This window comes from Palaemon carinicauda, chromosome 40, assembly GCF_036898095.1.
Source record: "Palaemon carinicauda isolate YSFRI2023 chromosome 40, ASM3689809v2, whole genome shotgun sequence".
Taxonomy (NCBI): domain Eukaryota; kingdom Metazoa; phylum Arthropoda; class Malacostraca; order Decapoda; family Palaemonidae; genus Palaemon; species Palaemon carinicauda.
In genome coordinates, this window is record NC_090764.1 from 33,898,956 (window position 1) to 33,907,486 (window position 8,531).

An 8,531-nucleotide genomic window follows, 5' to 3' on the forward strand; every position below is an offset into this window, starting at 1 on the left:
CCTTTATCATTATTATTATCATTATTAATGTTATTATCCTGAAAATTAAACTAAATGAATAAAGTAAGTGTCTGAACTGAATATTTTTCAGACAATATTCTTCAAAAAAATATCACATCTATATTCATCAAGAGCCAAAACAGCTGAAATGGTGTTTGATAAATTACCAACTTAATAACATTACACTAATCAAAAACATAAAAAAATAAATCTTTTTAATTTTTTATATTGGTACTTATAAAACCAAACTCGTTTTAATTCGAGGAAAGAAATTTTCCCTCGTCTCGAATTAGGAACATATTTGTTAATCAAAGAGTCCCCATAAAAAAAGGATGTATCAATGTATAATTTTATTCTCAGATTGTGCAGGAATTTTACTGAAATATGGATATGAACATCTAATTGTATATGTTATTACCTCTGCCAACGAAGTTGGAGGGAAGTTATGTTTTCACCCTTGTATGTGTTTGTTTGTGTGTGTGCTTGTTTGTGAACAGCTTCCTGACCACAACTTTAATCGTAGAGTAGTGAAACTTGCAGGGATTAACTTTTATGTAAAAAGCTAGAAATGATTAAATTCTGGAAGGTCGATGTCAAAGCTCAAGGTCACGGTCAAGCAAAAGGTCCAATTCACGTAATCAGCCATAGGTTTGGACATCGTTGTCACAGGGACTTCAAACCTGGTTCATATTTGAGTATATGAAAATCCACGCCAATCAGTACAATTTGAGGTCAAAGGTCAAGGTCAAGGTCGAGAAATAAACTGCCACGACGGAGGTCTGCGCTCTACTGACTGCCCCTCTAGTAAGATAAGGTATCCTAGTGAATAAGCCTCTTTTAACACTTACAGACAATAAGGTTTGCAACTCACAAACTAAGTTCTCAGAATTAAGTTTGGAAAGTTGAAAAGATTGAAGTCTTGAAACGTAGAAGGCGAGTTCTTGAAGTAATAGAGTTAGCTTTTAAAGCTCCTAGGCTGATTTGCTGGCGTTATAAGGCCAAGGGGCGAGTCTCAAAATCAAGCTGATATTAGGAGGCTACATACGTAAGTTTTAAAAGCCAGGTGAATGTTACTCAATATACTAAACTAAGGATTACTCATTTCTACACCAAATATTAGTTCTTTAGTCATTAAAAGTAAGCTTACAGCCTTCGATACAGAGTCTCATGAGTTTAATCAGAGAGCCAGTGTTAACAGTAAACTCCGTTAGGGAACTTACATAAGCAAGGTTTGAAGCGAAGGTAGACATAATGGCATTGTTAAGACCGGAATTGGAATTCATATGCCAAAATCATAGAACGATAAAAGAATGGTTAGAGAGAGAGAGAGAGAGAGAGAGAGAGAGAGAGAGAGAGAGAGAGAGAGAGAGAGAGAGAGAGAGATTCATAATGAAAAAAAATCCATGGTATTTAGTGAAAGTATAGACGAACATAACAAAAGTATAGAAAAATAAACACCTTAGTTTACTGTACTTGCAATGTTAAATATGTCCTTAGGAGAGAGAGAGAGAGAGAGAGAGAGAGAGAGAGAGAGAGAGAGAGATTTGAACCTCAGAATATGAAGGCTTAGTAAACTTGCAAAGAAAGTTTTAGTATGTTAGCTTTCATAGTGCACATGAAATAGTCCTATTTTCATTAAAGCAACAAGATTCATAGTAAATCGATAAAAAGAAAGATAACTGCCAAACAAAACAGAGCGTAAAAACAATCAAAATTATATAAAAACGACAATTTCATTATCAATAAAAATCCATCGAAAGCTAACAGTTATCAGAAGCTTATATGAAATTATAAAGTTACTTATACTAATATTTAGATAAGCTATTTTCATACAGACTTTTTTACAGTCAACGTCGCTGGACAAGTCCTGTAAAATGATGGTCACAAAGCAAATCTGGAAAACATTGAACTTTCAGGAAAGGTGCTTGATTGTAATTGCATTGAAGACATTATCTGCTGAAATGAACCTTTCATTGGTAAGTGTCCCATCTGCAGTCCAGAATATTTTTACAAGGAAAGACCAGGTGCTTTGCTAATGAGACTGAGATGTCCCTCCGGTCAGGTTTTCGGCAATTATCTCTTCAACTGACTGCGTAAACTCTCGTACTTCTGTCTCGATTATTCCTGTCGCTGATAGAGATTCAATTCGTTCCCCAGTGGCTTCCAAAAACATAGGAGGCAAACTAACCTGAATCCCCGGAAGCTTATACAGCCTTGTTTGAGAAGCTAAAAGGAAATTCACAAGGTGTAATTTCTGCCATATGACTTACTTTTACTGTGAAGTCGCCGGACTTCCTGCAAGTATTGAATTATGCAATCCAGACTATTTGTTTAACATCATTTCAGATTATCCAGAATATGTTTTGTCTTTTAACTACCCATACCATCCAGCAACAATTGAATCCACATCAGCAGCATCATCAATTACTGTAACAATAACAACCAGTTTTGCTCCATACTGTACTACCACTAGAGTTATGGGGTACTTTTACTGACCAGATAGTACTTGAAAGAATCCCTCTCTTTACTTAAGCTCATTTTTCTTTTGCCTACACATATACCGAATAGTCTCCTCCGTCCTCATACACCTGACAACACTGAGATTACTAAACAATTCTTCTTCGCTCAAGAGGTTAACTACTGCAATGTAATTGTTCAGTAACTACTTTCCTCTTCATAAGGGTAGAAGAGACTCTTTAGCTATGGTAAGCAGCTCTTCTAGGAGAAGGACACTCCAAAATCAAATTATAAAACTAGAGCATAATAGTTATTATTCTCTAGTCTTGGATAGTGTCTTAGCCTCTGTACCATGTTCTTTCATTGTTTTGGGGTAGAGTTCTTTTGCTTAAGGGTACACTTGGGCACACTATTCTATCTTATTTCCCTTCCTCTTTGTTTTTTAAAGTTTTTATAGTTTATAGATGAAAGATTTATGCTAATGTCATTACTGTTCTTAAAATAGTTTATTTTAATTGTTAATTACTTCTCTCGTGCTTTCTTTATTTCCTTTCCTCACTGGGCTATTTCCCTGCTGGAGCCCTTGGGCTTATAGTACCCTGCTATTCCAACTAGAGTTGTAGACTAGCAAGTAATAATAATAATACATTAAAGTATCTAAAGGCCCATAGAGCACATGCACTAAGTGAAAAAGTATAATAGAAGACACACTATGCATGGAAAAGTTTAAGTGTGTAAAGCTATATTTTACCTACAACAAAAACAACAAATTCAGCCGCTTCTAGTCCACTGCAGGACAAAAGACTCGGAAATATCCTTGCTCATGTCTGGGATTTGGCCATTTTTTATCACCACGCTGGCCAACTGCGGATTAGCGATGGTGGGAGACTTTGGTCTGATCGCTGAAAGCAAACCAACCTAATATGGGTGGCCCTAATTAGTATAGCTTTGCTGATCATGTTGATGCACAAACCCTTTCACCACGTTAAGGTATCCGTACTCAGAAAGGGACATTTTACTTAAGTTATGGGAAATAGCAGAAAAAAAAATGGAGGTTAAAACATTTGAATATATGATTGGAAAACTATTTCGAAGACCATTATTCAATCTAGGAATAAGCAGCGGAAAAATACATTACAATCACAAATTATAGTAAATTTCAATAAATAAAACAATCTACATATAACAGACATATATATATATATATATATATATATATATATATATATATATATATATATATATATATATATATATATATATATATATATATATATATGATATCTAATCACGCGGTAAATATTTATGTAGGCGTGGCAGATGACGTCAGAGATTAAATTTGTGGGAATTACATAGAGAACAAGCAAATGGAAACATTATCATCAATCATTTGACCTTTTAATCAGCGTTGCAACCATCTATCAGTCACTTTATCTACAATGCAATCAAAGCTTAAATGTGGTCAGATGTTTAAAATAACTTTTAACAAATGCTGGTGATTAACAGATTCTATTTTAGATATATTGAAATTGGGGATTTCCTTTGGGGGTTTCAGAGCTGAAGTGGCTTTGCGATGCAGGGATTTTAGTTCAATTGTTCTTAGGTTTTAGCCTGATTGTTTTTGATAAATCAATCCTTAGGTTTTAGTTATCTAATTAATCAAACCTAAATAGGTGTCATAAAGAACACGAACGTCTATAATGGACTTCTAACATTATAGTTGTTATTTTCCTCTACTTCACAGAGAGAGAGAGAGAGAGAGAGAGAGAGAGAGAGAGAGAGAGAGAGAGAGAGAGAGAGAGAGAGAGACAGACAGACAGACAGAATGACAGACAGACGGATATCATAAATATATATATATATATATATATATATATATATATATATATATATATATATATATATATATATATATGTGTGTGTGTGTATATATATATATATATATATATATATATATATCACTAGAAAGAGTACCAAGTTCGATCGAAGCCAAAGCTGGAAATTCAATCGTATCTTCCTTGACGTGAGGCATGAACTATGCAAGTGGTGGATTGTTGACAGCAGAAAAGAGCTTGAAAGGAATACAAGGTTGCTGGGTCTGGGATATAATATCAAGTACCGAAATTCATAAGCACATATGGAAGGGTTGTGGACCTCATGGTTGTAGTGAATGTTTCTTAAATGACAAATAGGTCTTCACTGATACTCGAATAATCACAATATTCAACGGAAATAGTAAAATTGGGGTAATTAATGGCATTATTGTCGTTTTGTATTTTGTTCAATCCATCAAAGAGGTAAAAGCACAAAACTTTCCTTCCTGTACCCTGGTCTCATAATTGCATATAATAAGAGAAAAATTTAAATGATAAGTCCTGTGGTATGAATGTAAGAGGGGCGCTCTGCAGGTGAGAGAAACGAGTGTTAGTTGACTCATTAATGAAAGAAAGTGTTAGAACAGCATAATCAAGATAGGGAAGTACGGAGAATGATTACAACTTTGTTGAACAATTGATGCAGAACTTTAGTATAGTAAGGAAACCACCAGTAAACGGTTCAACGTTCTTTTCACCACCAAAAGACACCATAAACTTAAAAAAAGTTGTATGAATATCATCATCATCAATATCAGAAAAACCCACGTCAGAATGAACACAGCATCACTATTATTATTGAAAGTGACATCAACAGTAGAGTCATCGTCACCGATTCCTCAGTAGCAGATATAGCAATCGTCATCTTACGTAAAGAAATGATAAAAATAATAATAACGACACAAATCGTACGATGTAAACGAAGTTGTCCTCAATAACCCCTTCAGACCTTATCTTATTCAATCAGTATTAAGTGGTTAATGTGAAATTATCTCGTTATTAGTATCTCCTACTTCCCTCTCCACCTTTTATAGAATCCATGGGATGAAAATACAAAATCTGTAGCGTTAGGTAAGCTGAATGGCACCATACTGGTGCACTTGGACCGGAAATAATGGTACTGAGCGTATGCTGTATTGCGTTGCCCCTTATTTCTCCATTAAAAGTGTCCTTTTCTATTCAGTTACTGATTGTAGATGAAAGATTATACTACTCCTTTTAGCAATGAAAGCTCGTAGCATACTTTTCACATCACTCACTTGAACGAAGGACAACTAAAGCATCTTTAAATGGTGAACGGAATATCGTTTTCTATCATTCTTTTTTGCAGTAGGAGGTAATGGTTATTTGCAGTTTGAGACTATATTATTGCCAGTGAAACTTTGAATATGATTAAATTTTGCTCCTCAATAACCTGGGAAGCTTCACAGATAATCAAAAGTAGGTCAGTAGCTACAGGAAACATACTGATGTTTAAAATTCCTCCTCGCCGAACGTTACTTACTTGAAATGTCTTTCAGCGGCCAAATAAAGTTTAAAGCATTTAAAATCGTCTCTCAATATTAGAAAATAGTCCTTTACTATTTTCAGTCGTTTAACATTAAACAATAAACACTTAAGCTAAAGCAAAAACTCTTTTCAGTTGGTCTTCTAAATGTATTTTTCAATCAACAATGCACTGAGCGAGGTTATCACTCACAAGTTCCATAAGCTTGAATACTTCTTCTTTTTGTAAAAATTACTTCCCCTTTTTATTCTCTAAGAATGGTATTGCGATTCCAATTGCTTTTCAGTAATCAAATGATATACAGTGCATCCAGCTTGTAATAAAGCTGATTCCTGACTCACTAACAATATCCTTAGATATTCCTGATTTATTGATTAGTTAGCTTAAATTCAATGATAACATCAATATTATTATTATTATTATCATTATTATTGTTATTATTATTATTATTATTATTATTATTATTATTATTATTATTATTATTATTATTATTACTTAAAAAGAATTTTTTTAGATTTAGTAGTGTACATAACTATAACTATTACAACCACTGACAAATATCAACTTTTTATTAATTAAACAAAAGAATAGACAAGTTCAGTATCTGATGGCCATCAACTACTCAGTTTCGGACAGAGATTAACACATTCCAAATAAATATTAATCATACAGTGCAGAAAGGGACAAAATTGTGTCAAAATACAAATTTTTGCGCATCTGCTAAAAAAAAATCAAATCAAATTAATGGTTATTTATTTAGAGTACTTCAACTTAAATACCATAACGGTTAAATGTTGTTTATATGGACTCAACAAAAAAGACCCTTAGAAAATACCTGCCAATATCTGTGTTGCGCAACAGCTGGAGATAGCAGTGACCAGATCACTGAAGACTAATGAAATGCCATTCAATATCTCTTTGTTCTATTGTCTAGACCATAGCTATAGCAATGAAAGGTGTTGTTGATTTCATACGTATAATGGAAGTTTAACAGATTTACAACCCAACATTGAAAGTAATTCGTACGTATACGATCACTTTTAGTGATTATTGTCTATAAGTTATTATTAGTATTATTATTATTATTATTATTATTATTATTATTGTTATTATTATTATTATTATTATTATTATTATTATTATTGTTATTATTATTATTATTATTATTATTGTTGTTGTTGTTATTATTATTATTATTATTATTATTATTATTATTATTATTATTATTATTATTATTATATCACAACGTTAATTAGAAAAGCAGAATATTCCAAGTCCAGAGACTTATAATAAAACCACCCCAGTATATAAAAATGAGATTAAAAGTGGGGAATTAACTATATAAAAGAAATGCTAAAAATTTATTGAAATTAGTGAAGTACTGAACCTTACAAAATAAAATATTACACTGTTACAATATACTGCATATCTAGTGATGCGAAATTTAAGGTTTATTCTGACAAAATCCGAACAATAAGGATAACTAGTATTTTATGAAATTATATATAGCAAACAGTGAGCTATTTTAACGACGGAGCTAGTGATTTACATCGTGAACCAGAATAAGAAATTTTAAAAAACTTAGTTTCTTTTACAAAAATTGAAGAAGCAATTATTATTATTATTATTATTATTATTGTTATTATTATTATTATTATTATTATTATTATTATTATTATTATTATTATTATTATTACTATTATTATTATTATTATTATTATTATTATTATTATTATTTCTACTATTACTATCATTATTATTATTATTATTATTATTATTATTTCTACTATTACTATTATTATTATTATTATTATTATTATTATTTTTATTATTATTATTATTATTTACAACCTTAGTTGGAAAGGCAGAATAGAATAAGTAATTAACAACTACAATAAAATATTTTAAAAGCAGCAACAACGTCAAAACAAATCGTTCACATAGAAACTATAAAAACTTTAAAGATAACCTACTAAAGGCAAGACTGGGGAGCAATATTCAAATATGGCAGGATGCAATAAGTGTAAACAGTGGATATAATAAAACATTATGTACGAAAGATTTAAATTTATTCTTAAATCTTTATCATAGATTGCAAAGAAAGCAAAAGTTAAATCCATTTTCACTACTTTTTCTTAAAGATGCGAACATAAGAAAATTCGGAACTGTTCCCTCTTATCTTTCTATAAAAAATAAATGGTGATTATGTAATACTATCATATCTATACCGTCATTACAGTTGATACAGACATACTTAACCAACATTTGTATTCCCGTATAATGTAAATTCTATCCATGATTATTTCCCTTCTTTTGCTGAAGCAACAGAGTAAAATCAAACTGTGTTAAACATTATCGAGAAGTGCTATCATATGTTTTGCAACTCGGAAATTGCTTCGGGTAATCCAGTGACTATGCAAACGAAAACACTGTTAGTTTACGGGACGCCAACGCAAGAGCCCGTGTCTTACACAAGGTAAGGCAATCTTAACACACACACACACACACACACACACACACACTATGTTAGTTATTAAGAATTCTTATAGATTTGCACTGGTTATATACAGGTTGATTTTTCCTCTTTTTTCATTTTGAGCCTGTTTCTTTCAAGCTGCTAAAACAGTCACTGACGAAAAATGACGCCACAGATACAAATCGAATAAGAACAGCACCAGATAACGCTGTCCTCA

General features: G+C 31.9%; 1 protein-coding gene across 1 annotated transcript in view; it reads right to left on the reverse strand.

The window, feature by feature from the left end:
• Nucleotides 1-7,860: 7,860 nt before the first annotated feature.
• Nucleotides 7,861-8,531, reverse strand: part of LOC137631620 (uncharacterized) — a 5,047-nt gene continuing 4,376 nt past the window's right edge. The window contains exon 3 of the mRNA XM_068363485.1: nt 7,861-8,531. This exon is cut by the window's right edge and continues 1,122 nt beyond it. The gene's annotated coding sequence lies outside the window, so the exon portion shown is untranslated.